We start from the raw sequence: 15,253 nt of genomic DNA on the forward strand, positions 1-15,253 counted from the left end.
TGCTGTGTGGGCTTCTGGGCAGGGGAAGTCCTTCATAAGGTCTTCATAAGGAAGCCAGTGTGAGAGGTCAGTGATGCCCCTTAGGTAGGTGAGCTTGACACTACCCCAAGTAGCAGGATGCAAAGCCTTCTGGTTATTTGAGGAGGAGGAGGGTGTGTGGGGGGGTGGGGGGCGCAGACATGGTCTAGGTCTCCAGCGAAGTGGCCTGTGAGCACACCAGAGGGGGAAGATGTACAGAGGCATTAGCTCTCCTTGGAATCAGAGTGGCTTGTGGCACCAAAAACTCCTGAGGATGGAGCATGAGGAAGACCACGGGCCTGGCCTCTGATCTGGACCAGGGGATTTGGGTGAATTTGACAGATTTGCAGACTCTTTGGTGCTAGAAGAGACCTTATAACTCAGCGGAGGAAACCAATGCCCAGAGAGCCGTGGTAGGTTGCCCAGCATCACACAGCATCGGGTTGGTGTGTTCCATACGATGTCCAAAGCATACTGGCTGATAAGATTGGTAACACGCCCCTTATTTGTCCAGGACCCCCATCGCCAGCCTCTCCCTGTACCTCTACTCCGGTGGAGCCCTCATTGGTGGCCTCTGCGGCTGTGCTAGTGGCTGTCCCCGCTCAGTGGAGGCTTTCTCCCACAAGAGGAGAGGGTCTGGTAGGGAGAGCTCATTCCAGGGGTCAGTGGCTGAGCCCTTCACCTCCAAGTGGGGATCTGGCCAGACCCAGATTCAAGTCCTGGGAATGACCTTATTTCTCTGAACTTGATTTACTCCATCTGTAAAATGGGGCCACCAAGAGCACCTGTCTTGTAGGGTTGTGAAGCTTAAATGAGGTGATGCTGATGACGTTCTTGGCACTTTACCGTGACCCAGAATAGGAGTTCAACCAATGCGGCCTCAGTATTAGCAGCATGAGTGGTCACTTCCTGTGCTGTCCTTCCTGTGGGCCAGATCTGAGTGCCCTTTGAAACTTTGCCTCTCTGTGTCCAGGGCTGAGTCCGTGTGAGTGGACAAAATGACATAGGCCAGCCCTGGACAGGGGGAGGAGTCTCGGGACCAACAGGGATGGGTCACCTTTTTTGGGGAGCACTGGCTCTGTCCTGAACTCCCTGCCCCCTCTGCCTACAGTCAAGGAGAAGTTCCGTAAGGCAGTGCGGGGCTGGGGGGCGGGGGAGTTGGAAAGCATTCCCAAATGGTTTTCACTGGTTCAGGAAAGTAAGAAGAGGTTGAAAGCCTCCCCAGAAAACTGGGACATCATCCACCCACCACTGGCCCACAGCCCTGTCTTCTCCTCAGCTGCCTCTTCCTTCCCTCCAAAAACAGGGTCTCCCTGATCAGAAAGGAAAGCCTGGCCCCAGCCCAGTAACTCTGTCTCTTGGGCTGTGAAATGGACACTGCTTCTTGCCTGGTTCTCCTCAGACGTATTCCTGGTCTGCTCGGGTTTGCCTGCTGCCTCTGTATAGGGAGAGGAGTAGCTGAGAGCAAAGGCTGTGGAGCCAGATGGGCGGGAATCAGGGCCCTGCTCTGCCACTTACCAGCTGCCTGACCTTGGGCAGATGCTTTTAATTCTTTGGGCCTCAGTTTCTTCATCTGAGAAGTGGGGCCAATGCCATCTGCCTCTTGGGGTTCTGAGAACTCATGACAAGGTGGGTGTAAAGCACCTTCCTGGCAGGTAGCAAGGCCTCAGTGAAATGCTGCTGCTGTTCTGTCTTCACCATCCTGATCTGTTATCCAACAGCCCTGTACCGAGGCCTACTGTGTGCCAGGCTCTGTGAGGTCTTCAAGTACCAAAACGAATACCATAGTCTGCTTCTCAGTGGCTTTGCCTCTTGGTCGTTTTCCTCATTGGAGATCCCTCTCTCTGTTTTTGTTTAGGGCCCCACCTTGCCCTGTTGCAGGATCCACAAGAAAAGAGGCTGGGGGTGTATACCTGCCTGCTGGGGAATCAGGCCTCAATGGGCCTTGGGACCCTGCAGGATGCCTTGGCATCTTTGCACCAAGCTGGTGATCTGCCCACTTTTCAACAGGCTGATACAGTCCTGGGGCGAGCAGTGTGTGTCTGGGGAGCTGGCAGTGCCCCTGGGCAAAGCCCTCAGAAGCCTGGGGCAAGAGCTGTCACCTCCCTCACAGAAGCTGGAATCGATTTCTCTCTCTCCACTCCCTTGGAAAGAGCAGCAACATGGGAAGGGGTGGGGGGCGGGTATATTATTGGTTATTGGTGGGTTTGCCCTGAGAGAGCAGGGAGCGGGGGAGAAACAGCTGGGGCTACATGCCTGCTGGGGCCCAGCCCAAGCAGCCCCAGATGGGGACACAGATCCTTCCCTCCCACACCCTCTCCTCCACTGAGAAGGGGTCCGGCTCCTCCCTGTACCTGGGTACAGAGGCTCCCTGGTCGCAGGCTCTGTTCGCCTCTCGGCTGTCCAGCCCGCTGGGAACTGGCCAGGGCATTTTTTTACTAACAAGCTAGCCACACTACAAACATCACAATCTCAACAGAATTAACAAAAAGAAAAAAAGGGAGACAGAGACAGAAAAGGGAGAGAAAACAGTCCTTGCACAAATGCCACTGCAGTGTCTGCCAGGACCTAAGATCTGGTACTATCTATTTTTTAATAATTGAGGGTAATAAATATGTATTTCTTTCTCCTCACCACCCCCCATCCTCTGCAGCTTGTCAGCTCCCTGCGTCTCTCCTCTGATCAGACCAAGTCTTCCCCAAGCAAAAAAAAAAAAAAAAAAAATCCTTTAAGCAAAAAGGATTAAAGCCTTGAAAGTAGGTCTGCCTGAGCTAGGGACAGGAGGGGTGGGTGGGAGGTGGGCTGATCCCACAAGTCCCTGGTGGGGGCCTCAGGAGCAGAGGGCCATGCCGGCTCACTCCCTGCAGCCCATTGAGTTCCAGTCCCAGGCAGCCCAGGCAGCCCAGCCCAGCCCTCCACTGGTCCCTGAGGAGGGGCTAACCTGAGAACCAGGGTCCCCCAGTCCCCCACAGTATAAGACGTAAGAAAGAGGGCTTTGGTTTCAGTTCCAGCTTGGCTTTGCAACCTGGCTTTGTGCTTTAGGGACCTGTGTGAACTCAGAGCGAGCCCCTGAACCTCAGTTTCTCCATCTGTAAAATGGGAATATAAATAGTACCTAGCTCACAGAGGATGAAATAAACCAAAGATAGCCCAGTGCCTAGCACATGGTAAATACAAAATAAAGGTATTATTTTAATCCAATTCTTCTCAGACACAGAGAGCAGTCTGTAATCTCCCCCATCCCATGGCCTTCCACAGTTCTCAAGGGCCTGCCAGGCATGCCGGTTTTTCATGCGTCATTCCCAACACCCCATGAAGAGGGGGTTGAGACCGAGGCTGGGTGGTATGATCAGGAGCCTGTCCTAAGGCTGGTGGATCAGTAGGTGATAGAACTGGAACTCAAAGTAGGACTTGCATCCTTTCCCCCACTTCTGATCTTGCCACCCTTTCCTCCACCCCATGGTGGCTTCCTGACAGGGCACCCAATAGCCGCAACTCTGGGTGCAGGAACCAAACCAGGAACCAACACAGGGAAGGTCTAACCTGGCCGGGAAGGGAGGGCCCGGCAGGGGCAGCTGTGGCTGCTGCTTGGGAGACCCGCCTTCCTCCCCCTGCAGCTGCCAGCCTTTGCAGTTCTGCTGAGGCAGCAACCACGCATGGCCCAAGTGGGCCTCCCTCCCTCCAAGCTGGGCACATGCACACAGGGCTGGCTGCAGGTGGCAGGCTGGGGGCCCTTGCACCTACCCAGGCCCAGAGCCCCTGGCCGGCCCCAGTGCTCAGTGCTTGGCCACAGGGCCTCTAGGACCCCCCTGCCCATTCCTGGGGACAGCCCTGCCCTGGCTGCTCTGGGCCCGAGGCAGGAGAGGAGACGCCCGGCCTTGAGGCCGGAGGGCAGGAAAAGCAGGGAGGGAGGTGGCTATTTATAGCCAGCTTTGCTTTTGTTCCTTTTCCAGCAACGCTCCTCTTGAAATAGGAGCAGGGCTGGAGGCTGCGGCTCTTCCCCAGCCGCCTGTAGTCAGTGCGCATGCGTGTGTGCCTGTGTGCCTCTGTGTGTGTGTGTGTGTGTGTGTGTGTGTGTGTGTGTGTGTAGGGGGGACACACATGTATAGGGATGGGGTGGCAGTGGACACTTCAGTGCAGGTGTGTGCGGGGATGGGATGAGGGGATGGTCAGCTCTGTGGGTATGTACACCAACACGTATGGAGGTGGAGATGGGTGTTCTCTGTGAGTGAATATGTGTGTACTCGCATATACACATGCATGTATAGGGATGGGGCAGCTCTTTGTGTGTGTGTGTGTGCGTGTGTGTGTGCGTGTGTGTGTGTTTATATTAGTGGGCACACACATGACCCACTAATATAAGGGGTGGGTCAGCCACTCCTTAGTTGCTGTGTGCATGTATGTGGGCATGTGTACACATATATATGTAAAGATGGGATTGCAGTGGGCTGGGCATGTGTGTGTGTACCTGCCCGTGTAGAATGTGATGTGAGCAGCCTTTTAGGGTGGGTCTATGTCCATGCAGCAGGATTGTTGGAGAGTAGTCACCCTGTGTGTGTGTGTGTGTGTGTGTGTCATAGTGTACATTCGAGCAGAGGGGTGGAAAGGGATGGCAGCTCTTATTGTGTGCACAGACGACTATGCACTCCATGGGGGCATGGACCCTGTCTACCCAGCACTCTGTGTCCCCAGCACACCTCTTCCGAGCAGGGAACAGTAAATGGATGACTAGGAAGGAGTTGTGTGTGTGCCCGTGTAAAGGGACTCCAGGGTCCTAGCCGGCTGCAGAGGAGCGTGGCAAACCCACCCATCCGGCAGGCATTTGAGAGCACTCCCGGAGTCCCCCTCGGTGCCCAGACTACTCGCGGTTCTCTCCACTTCTCCGAAGCCCGTCAGGCCGGTGGGCAGAGCGCGCCAGGGCGTTGGCGCGACACAGCCTTAGGTAGAAAAGTGCGACCAGATGCCGGGCGAGCCTGGTGAGGAAGCGCCCGGGCTCTGGGGGCGCTCCTGGGTGTCCAGTCTGGCCCCCGCGTCTCCTTCTCTGCCTCCGATTTCACATCTGTTTAATGGGAGAGTGGAGCCGGCTCAGGGCTGCTGCTGGGATCAGAGGCGGGAGGACTAGAGAAGATGCGGTTTAGCACAGCCCAGGCGCTCCGGCAGCGGCCGATCAGGCTCGGGCTCGGGGGTCTGCTGGCAGGACGCACGCGGGCGAGGGAGCGGGTTTCCGAGCGCGGGGCCCCTCCCGGCCCTCTGGCCTAGGCGCCCGCGGGGTGGGAAGCGTTTCCCGGGCGGCCCACAGCTCCCGCGCCGCAGCAGAGCGATAACCCAGATCTGTCAGCGCGGCCCAGCGGCTCCGTAGCAGAATCCCCGCCCCGGGAGGGGTCGGGCCAGGGGTACTCGGGTGCCGGCCAGCCCCGGAGGCTCAGTGGGGGACGCGGGGCCCGAACCCAGCCCCAACCTCCGGGCCCCGCCTCGCTGGCAGCTCCGGACGGATGCTACAGCCCTCCTGCCCCTCCCCCAAAGGCCAAACAAAACATAGTAAATATTTAATCCGGGCCAGGGAGCCGAGAGGCCTCCCCGCCCCCTCCGCAGCCGTCTGGCTCCTCCGCCAGCCCCGTTCTCCTCGGTAATGAGGCAGGAGCAGCAGGGATCGATCGCGGTCCGGGCGGGGTGTGGCTGGGGGCCTGAGCGCTCGGGTGGCATCGCTGTTCGCCCCCCAACCCCCTCCGCGGCCCCAGACCCGGGAGGCCCGAGCCGACCGGGCGCCTGAGCTTGTCCAGGAAGGCCAGCGAGGAGGGTGCTGTCGCGCCCTTGCTTCCCCCCCGCACCTCCCCCGGCCCCCCATCCCCCCCGTCTCAAGCCTGTGTGAGTTTGGGTCCCGGGGGAGGAGGCGGGGTGGAGGGGGTTCGGAGAGGAAGGAAACAGCCCGGGGGAAGGGGGCAGTGAGAGTGGGGAGACAGTCCAATCCCTGCGGGTGCCTGAGCTCCTCGGTGGCCCAAAGCCTGCAGGGACCTTGGGTGAGGCCTGGGTGGGGCAGGGACAGCCAGGTGGCCAGTTAGGAGAGGCTGGTGAGATATTTCTGTGGTGCTGTACTCCTGGGCATTGCCTGGGAGGATACCTAGAGGCGTGATGACATCCTTGCTGCTCATTCATTCATGCAGCAGTTCATTATTGAGCACCTACTATACGCTAGTCATAGGCTGCCAGGAAGGGGACACCCAGGTTGGGAGCCTGCAGAGAGATTACGTTCCAAAGGAGGAAACAGTTAATGAGTAAACACATAAGGTGACTTCAGATAGCGATTGAGTTTAGTGTAGAGAATAAACTGTAATGTGATATTGTGCTTGGCTGGGAGAGGACCAGCTTTAGCTGGGGTGGAGAGGGCGCTTATGACCAAGGGTCGGGCCAAAAGCATCTCAGGCAGTTTACAGCAAGCGCAAAGGCCCAGAGGCAGAGATTGGTGTTCTAGGACTGGAAAGAAGGCCGGGGAGGCTGGACTGTAGTGAGTGGGGGAGAAGCAGGCAGTGGCAGATCCCGTAGGAGCTTTTGTAGGCCATAGGAGGAGTTTGGATTTTATTCTAAGTGCAGCGCAAAGGCATTAGAGGTATTAAGCAAAGGAACGGCGTGATCTGATTTACATTTTAAAAAGCCTCCTCAGGCTGCAGTATGGAGAATAGAAGGTAGGGAGTTAAGGGTGGAGGCTGAGAGGCCAGACTGGGGGGCGGGGGGTGCAGTGGCGCACAGGAGGGAGGCTGGTGTTCTGCCTGGTTTGGACAATGACTGTGACGTGGCCACAGTCTGTACAGCTGGTAGGGCCCCCCAGCAGCTGGAACAGCCTGTTCCTGGGCTCTTGGCTGGCCGAGTCCCCGGGTTGTCCCCACCCTGTCTCTCTGACCCAGACTCCACAGAGGGCTGCCCAGGAAGTTTTTTTAAGGAGCATTAGAAAATGTTGACATGTTTCTTGAAACAATTTCAAATCTGATATCTCTGACAGATTGAGTTTGTAACCAGCTTTATGGTTTAAGCCTGCTGGGATTTCATCAAAGGTGTCTGCTGTTTACCCAGAACCATCGCATTGGAGAAAACGGCAAACAGACCTGCATTTCTATCTGATTTCACTTTTTCCCTTTTCTCCTGAATTTAAGTGCTTGTGAAAAGCAAGGCTGATAAGGCAAAGCAGTGAGGCTCAAACCCTGAGGAGGGGTCTCAGAAGGAGCAGAGCAGAGGTTTATAAATAGAGCTGAGGAAAGTTAGGGGTGGCTGGCCTCCGCTCTGGCAGGCTGAGACACTCCCAGCCAGCAGCTAGCTCTCCGCAGGGGGGCACAGAGAGGGTAAGGGGAGGTGGGGAGAGCTGCCATCCACCCCCAGCCTGGCCAAGATTCCTAGGCCATCTCCTGGTGTCCGGTGTCTTTACCGGTTTCCAGATCATTTCAGACTCTGGCAACAATAAAAGACTAAACATCAGCTCCCACTTGGAAAGCAGCGGTGACCTAACCTCGGAGATGTGTTCAGTGAAACAGACCCAAGCTTTCCTGGGAAAAGCCCGAGTGAGGAAGCAGATCAAAAGGCAAACGGGGGCTTCCCTGGTGGCGCAGTGGTTGAGAGTCCGCCTGCCAATGCAGGGGACATGGGTTCGTGCCCCGGTCCGGGAGGATCGCGCATGCCGCCGAGCGGCTGGGCCCGTGAGCCATGGCCGCTGAGCCTGCGCGTCCGGAGCCTGTGCTCCACAACGGGAGAGGCCGCGGCAGTGAGAGGCCCGCGTGCCGCAAAAAAAAAAAAAAAAAAAAAGGCAAACGGGAGCCAGATCACGAAACTGCCAGGAAAGTCACCTTCCTCCCCTCCTCTGCCAGCGCACTTGGGACGAAGCCCCTTCTCCTACCAGGAGGTCTGCGCCAGGATGGGGCAGGGCCCAGGGACTCTCATCACAGCCTTAGTGCTCCCTCTGCCTCCCCAAGGATTCTACCTTAGTGTTATCACCACCGGCCTAATAGGGTCCGCCTGTTGACCCAGCAGATGTTTCAGCCCGATGGGGGAAATGCTGGCCCTGCAGCCTAGGAGGAGAAGGTGTTCTGACAAATTTGGGTTAAATGTGCCTTGTTCAGTTGCTTGAGCAACAGCTAGTTAAGTGCATGGGTTGCTTGGCCATACAGGCCATCTCTTACCAGTTGTACATGAGACCCACTTGAAGGTCAATCGATTTGAACCAGTTAGCAAAAGGATAAGGACTTGTGCATCCTGAACTGACTGTAGATCTTGCAGCAAGCCACTAAGAGGGCGGCTGCAGATACAGAGTGCCGGGCAGAACCAGTGTGCTCTCTTGCCTGCTGGCACATGGTGCTTCCATCCATGGCAAGAGTCAGCCCCCTTGTCTCTGGGGTGAGCCTGCAAGGAGGAGAGCGAGGGAAGGCCAAGGTCTTGTCCTCCCAGAGCCAATTCTAGGCCCTCCTGCTTGTGGAGGCTCCCCTCCCCCACCTTCCTTTCACAGACACACAGTGAAAGCTCAGAGGGCTGAGTTCCATCCCCGTGGGATCAGGGCATCACAACAGGCTTCCTGTGAGCAGGGAACCCACACACTCCAGTTACAGGACCTGCACCCGGGGCCTTAGGAATATTAGTTGCCATCTTCGGAGGGGCTACGTCATCTCGTCTTTATAAACCCCCTCTCCCCACCCCAAATAGGTATTATCCCCTTTCCTAGACAAGGACACTGAGGCTTGGAGGTGGGAAGCGGCTGGTCTGCTCGTGCTACCCAAGTGATTTGAGCCCAGGCCTGGCTGCCTCTGGAAGCTAGGCCCTTTCCACCTGATTGCACTGCCTGCAGCCTTCTCATAGGTTAGGTAGGGGCAGGAGTTTCTTCGGAATTGTGGGCATAGGAGGAACAAGCTCACCAGCTGGCAGGAGAGGATGGAGTGGGCCCTTTGGCATTTTCTGGCCTGAGAACATCTGGGCAAATTCAGCCTGTGGGAAGTGTTTGCCCTGCTTTTGTCCTAGGAGGGCTCAAGTGGGTGTCCTGTTGGGAGAGTTGGTGGGTCCATGGTAACAAAGTAGGCGTGGGCACGGGGGGACCCTGCTCTCTGCCTCCTGAGTCATCCCATCTCCAGCCCAGAATCCCTGGGCTCCTCTCTAAATATCCTCATAAAAGATGGAAGGAAGGCCACTCCATCCTCTCAAACTCTCACCCGCCACTTTCCCCTCAATACCTTATCCTAGCACTCAGCGTCTGTGAATTCCATCCAAGCAGGCGCTTCTCAGAGGCAGTACAACCTGCTTTTACCCCAAAGATTGGGAAATGTGATCCACGAGTGGGACGAGGGAGAAGTAAGGTAGACTTTTCTGCAAAGAGTTTTTGATTCTGTGTCCCCGAGAATGGGCCGAGTCAAAGGAGTCATGGGGTCGGGGGTGGGAGCTGGGCAGGCTTTGCCGTTATTCCAGATCTGGTAGCTCACAACGGTTCATGGGAAATTGCCTCACCTCACAGCGGTTTCCTCTTGATAGCGTCGGTGATGGTGAATCCTTGGCCATTGAGGGTGGGAGTGACTTTTTTCGAAAAGGCCGAGAGTAATTTGAAGCTGTGTATTATGAATAAATGAATGAGAAATTTGCAGAATGTGATTTGTTTCGTTGTTGGAATTTTTTTTTTTTTAGGTTGGAAACAAGCTGGCACTCAAGAATTGAGCCACTTTTCATACAAGAAAGTTCCAGAAGTGCTTTGAGTGATGGCAGTACCTTGAAACGGGGGTGTTGGGGGCGGGGGTGGGGTCTGAAGCTGACTACTTTGGCAGAAGGACAGAGGAAGGGAATTGATGCTTTGTGGGGCCACTACATGTGCAGACACTTATATACATTATCTCAACTGCCTGAAATCATTTTTGGAATAAGGCCAGTCTATAAAAAAAAATTCATCAATAATCCATTATCTTGCTTACTCTTCACAGTAATCCTATTAGAACAAGTTCTTAGCCCATTTCACAGGTGAGGAAACTAAGGCTCAAGGAAGTTAAATGACTTCCCAAGGCCACAGAGCTTGTAAGTGTCAGGGTCAGGATTCAAACCCGGGTCTGACTGACCCCAAACTCAAGGCTCATTCTTTTCTGGATGTGTAAGTTCTGGTGGACCCACCGCCCTCCTCCCCACAATAACACACAGATTTAGTTTCATTATGTCAAGGTGACGTCATTTGGGCTACATTCACCACTTAAAAAAGAAAGCAGGTCATAAAGGAGTCATGTGCTAGGCCGAAATGCTGACTGTGTGTGGTGGCAGACGTCATCAGCAGGCGTCAGGGGACGCGTGGGTGACAATGGCAAGGCATGAAGTATGGTGTTTATTAGGTACTGGCAAAGGCTTGGGAGTTCCAGATGCCAAGCGATGATAAGTGGAGAGACTGCCTGTCTCAGCTCCAAGCGCTGAGCAGGCTCCCAGGTCGGTGCCTTTGAGTCAACCGGACCCTTGAACAGACTGACGCTGGGAGCTTTCCTGACCACTGGCGAGACAGGCCCCCTCTGTCTTGCTTTCTTCCTCCCCTTCTTCCTCTTCTTCTTATCACTGTACCAGTGATAACTCATGCTGATGGAGCACTCCTTGTGTGCCAGTCATTGTGCTAAGCCTTACCATTAAACTTTGATCTTTCTGCACTTTTTTTTTTTTTTTTGGCCACGCCATGCGGCTTGTGGGATCTTAGTTCCCCCACCAGGGATGCAACCCATGCCCACAGCGGTGAAAGCGCACAGTCCTAACTACTGGACCACCCAGGAATTCCCTCTCTGCACATTCTTAACCTCCATCTGGAGGGGGTCTGCATACTCTTAGCTCCAAATGGGGTCCTCAGCCACGCAAGTTGGCTCCTCTGAATCCAGAGAAGAACTCTTTCCCTACACGCAGTCCAGACCTTTCCTCTGACACGGCCACATGTCAGTCAGGAAACTGGGAGTTTGTGTGTGCAAAGGAGGGCAGGTTGAGGCCCGGGACACGCCATGTCCTCTCCTGGAGACACAGCTCCAACTGGACTTCTCAGACACAGTCAGTCACATCTATCTAAATATAGCAATTCCATTTCCAGGAATTTATTACGCATCCCCTTGCACCTGTGGTCAGAAATGCACATATAGGAGTGTGCATGTTATCACTGCTTGTAATAGCAGAAACGGGAAACAACCTAAATGTCCATCGGTAGGGGACAGACTAAGTAGATTACAGCAGCCTCATACAGTGGGATTCTGTGCTCCAAGGAATGGGTGACTCTGTAGCACTGATACGGGCTAGATGCCAAGATGCATTGCTAAGTGAAAAAGCTGTGGTAATATACTGCACTACCATTTGGTTTTTAAAAAGAAAGATATGCTTGTATGTGATAGAAATTTTCTGGAAAGACACAAAAGGAACTGTTAACAGTGGGATGCCTCTGAAGAAAGATACTAGGGACTGGAGGTCTGGGAGAGGAAAGGAGATTTATTTTTCATTGTATTCCTTTTTGTGTTTTTTGAAAAAAAGTTTTTTTTTTTACTATGTGCATGCATTATCTTTTCGATTAAAAAGAAAGTGGGGGGGGGGATGGTTTAAAAACAAACAAATTCCCAGGCTTTTTCTGGCTTCTCAGGCTACTTTTTCTTCCCTGCCTGCAGCCAGGTCCTGCCGTCCTGACTCACAGGCCGCTTCTCAGCTCCATGCCCACCCCTCCCCAAGCATCCATTACCACCTCTCACAGGTACTTAAAACCTATCTCTTTGCCTTGAAATACAAATGCCTCTAATCTAGAGAGAAGGGTGAGCTTCACTGCAATTAGAGAACAGACAGAATTCAGCTGGCTCTGAGTTGCTCGATAAATGTTTGCTGAATTGAATCTGTGACTCGGTTGGTTACACCCAGCAAGGTACTAACTGGCTGAGGTCAGACATCTAAATCCCACATGGGTCAGCTCTTTGAATCCAGAGAGGGACTGTTTCCCTGCATTCATTCCAAACCCTTGCTCCGATGTGACCCAGTGAGGGCTTTACGTGTACACCATCTCTTCTCCTGGAGACACAACTCAGAGTGTCTTGAGGAAACAAAACAATGGTGTGATCCATGGGAAGGTCCAGCTCTAGAAAGATTCTGAGTCAGAAGAACATCTGTAGTGGGCCCCAAAAGCTCCATGGTGACTTTTTTTTTTTTAAGTATTAGCCGTTCGATTTTATTCCAAGAACTGTTTATTTTGGCTGTGCTGGGTCTTAGTTGCGGCACACGGGATCTTCGTTGGGGCATGCAGACTCCTTAGTTGTGGCATGCATGCAGGATCTAGTCCCCTGACCAGGAATCAAACCTGGGCCCCCTGCATTGGGAGTGTGGAGTCTTAGCCACTGGACCACCAGGGAAGTCCCGCAAGAAGTTTTTAATAGAGACAGTAAAAATGGAGTCCTCTGCGACCATTGCAGTAACTCACCTGTTGTTGTATACGTTCATCCTGAGGCTGGAAGACAACCATGTAGCAGGCGTTTGTAGGAGAAATTAAAGCTTCAGTAGTTGGTTGTTTCAGTGGACTACAAGGTTTCTTTTTATTGTTTATGTTATACATAACATAAAATGTATCATTTTAAGCATTTTTCAAGGGTGCCGTTTTGTAACATTAAGTACCTTCACATTGGTTTGCAACCCATGATGACCATTTTTAATGGGGCACAGTTGTTAAAAAGTAGAGAAAGCCTGAGAAACACTTCTTCACGGCCACTTGCTTTCTGCTTAAGGAGCGCATCCTTGCTCAGACTTGGTCTGTGTTCTACGCAAGTCTTCCAGATACCAGCTTCTGGAAGCACCATCAAGGTGGATTCCTTCTCTGGTCTCTGAAATCATCCACAGGCATTGACAGTCCAGTAGAACACGGGGTGGGGGTGGGGGGGTTGTCATGGAAGTCTCTAGAAACAGAGATATAAGTACTATAGCTTGGTGACATTTCTCCTATTGCTTTTTTTTTTTCCTGTCTCAAAAATTCACTAGCCTAGAGGAAGGAGAGAGTATATATCCCTTGCCCGTGACCACTGTCTCATTCTTGAAATGAAATCTGCCCCCAGCGGTTCTCTGGACTTGGCCAGTGTGTGATGCCCTGGACCTCTCCCAAGGCTGTGATCCAGCAGCTTGCCGCGAGCTCCACCTCCTTCACAGTACAGATTTTTTGTCCCCATAAGGGTTATTCTGATGAGGAAGTGTTTGCCTGTAGCACAGTGAGTCAGAAAGTTTGATGTGCCTTCCAAAAACACACAAGCATCAATAATCTTTGGCCACATTAATAGACGTGTCCAAATCTAGGATGCTGAGGGACCTGCTTTGCTGTCTGCTGAACACCACCTGAGTCACCCGCTCCCTCGTCATCTTCTACCAACCCAGCCCATCCCCTGCACATTGCTTAAATGTATCCCCTTCTCTCCATTTCCCCTGCTTCTACCATTTTACATCAGGGTCCTGAATCTCTTGCTTGGACCATTGCAGTAGTCCCCTGATTGGTGTTCTAGCTTCTTCTCTTGTCTCCAGCTCCACACTGCAGACTGGTGATGTTGGGGAAAATGATCTGATCATATCACTTCGATTGTTTAAAATCCTTCAGTGGCTTCCCACAGCTCTGGAAATAGAGGCCTCAGGTTTTCTTTGTTTTTCTGTTTTGTTTTGTTTTTCAGCTGCGCTGCGTGATATGCAGGATCTTAGTTCCTTGATCAGGGATCCAACCCGCACCCCCTGCAGTGGAAATGCAGAGTCTTAGCCATTGGACCGCCAGGGAGGCCTCAGTTTTTAACGGGGCTCTCGGGGCCTGGTGTAAGCTGGCCCCCCGCCTATGCCTCCGACCTCACCTCACACTACGTGCCTCTCTTAGTGACTGATTTTCTATTCCTCACACGTGCTGGTCTCCCTCCTGGTCAGGGTCCTCCCACAAGCAGATTATGCTGCCTGTGATGTGGCCTCCACCCCACACCCCTCCCCTGGGTAATTCCTTCTCTTCCTTTAGAGTTCAGCTCAGATGACACTTCCTCAAGAAGTGGTCCTGAGCCCCCCAGACTACAGCAGGTCCCCCAGTTATTGGCGCCTACAGCATCCAGCACTCATTCATTCATTCACTGAACAAACGTAATGACATCAGCCAGATGCCAGGCACCTTGGTGCTGAGGGCACAGTGGTGAGCGAGACAGGCACAGCCCTGCTGCCGTGGAGCTCACACCCTGGGTGGGGGGGGCGGTGTCAGGGGTGAGAAAACAACGCCAGGGCTGAGGGGGACTGGAGGTGAAGGCACAGAAAGTGGGGGGTGGCAGTTTGGGATAAGGCACTCAGGGAAGCCTTGGGAGGAAGTGACATTGGTCAGACCCCAGTGGATGACGGAGGGAGTACGTGGATGCTGGGGCAAGAGAGGGGCTGGGCTGAGGGAAGAACCGACACAAAGTCCAGGAGTGTGCCTGGGTTACTCCAGGAACAGTAAGGCGGCCCCAGTGGGCTGGGGCGCAGGGACTCGGGGAAAGGAGGGGGCAGAGTGGTCAGATCACGCAGGGCCTTGTGGGCCACAGGGAGATCACTGAATTTTATCCTTAGTGTGATGAAGAGGCATAGAGGGGACTGGTTTATATTTTAAGAGGATTCATATTTTGGGGAGATCACCCTGACTGCCACGTGGGGAAGAGACCTCGGGGAGAAGAGTGGTAGAGGACAGAAAGGTTAGGAGACATTGCAGGGCCCCAGAGAAGAGTGGCCACTTGGACTAGGGTGGTGTCTAGAAGTTGAATGGCTGTGTCAATGAATTAACAGGGAGGATGTCTGCTTATTGATTTCGTATCCCCAGCTCTCATCTGCACCTGGCACATATTATATGCTCAGCAAATACCTGCTGAATGGTTGTGGACTATGAAGTAGTGAAGATGCTGAAAAACTGGGTCATATTAGGAATTCCTTAAGGAATCATGAAGAGGAGATTAGGGGGAACTGTCTTCTGATGGATCAAGGAGTTAGACTCAGAGGCTTCCAGGAAGAATCCGGGTGGAGTTTGGTAAGGCTTGGCCTGGACCGGTGGACCAGCGGCCTCCTGAGGAGGGCGTCAAGCAGTGGAGGCATAACGGTCTCCTGTCAGAGATGCTAGGGCCATCCTGCGTGGAAAGTACACATGTGCAGGCATGTCTGTGAACCAGAGTGCGCACACACACACACACACACACGCACATGCACACACACACACACACACTGCAGGCAAATGCACACACTGTGGATTTTCTGGCCTTGGAATTACACT

General features: G+C 53.6%; 1 protein-coding gene across 1 annotated transcript in view; it reads left to right on the forward strand.

The window, feature by feature from the left end:
* Window positions 1–15,253, forward strand: part of RTN4RL1 (reticulon 4 receptor like 1) — a 65,134-nt gene that overhangs the window by 12,215 nt on the left and 37,666 nt on the right. The gene's annotated exons all lie outside the window — the stretch shown is intronic.

Source organism: Stenella coeruleoalba (assembly GCF_951394435.1).
Source record: "Stenella coeruleoalba genome assembly, chromosome: 19".
Lineage (NCBI taxonomy): Eukaryota > Metazoa > Chordata > Mammalia > Artiodactyla > Delphinidae > Stenella > Stenella coeruleoalba.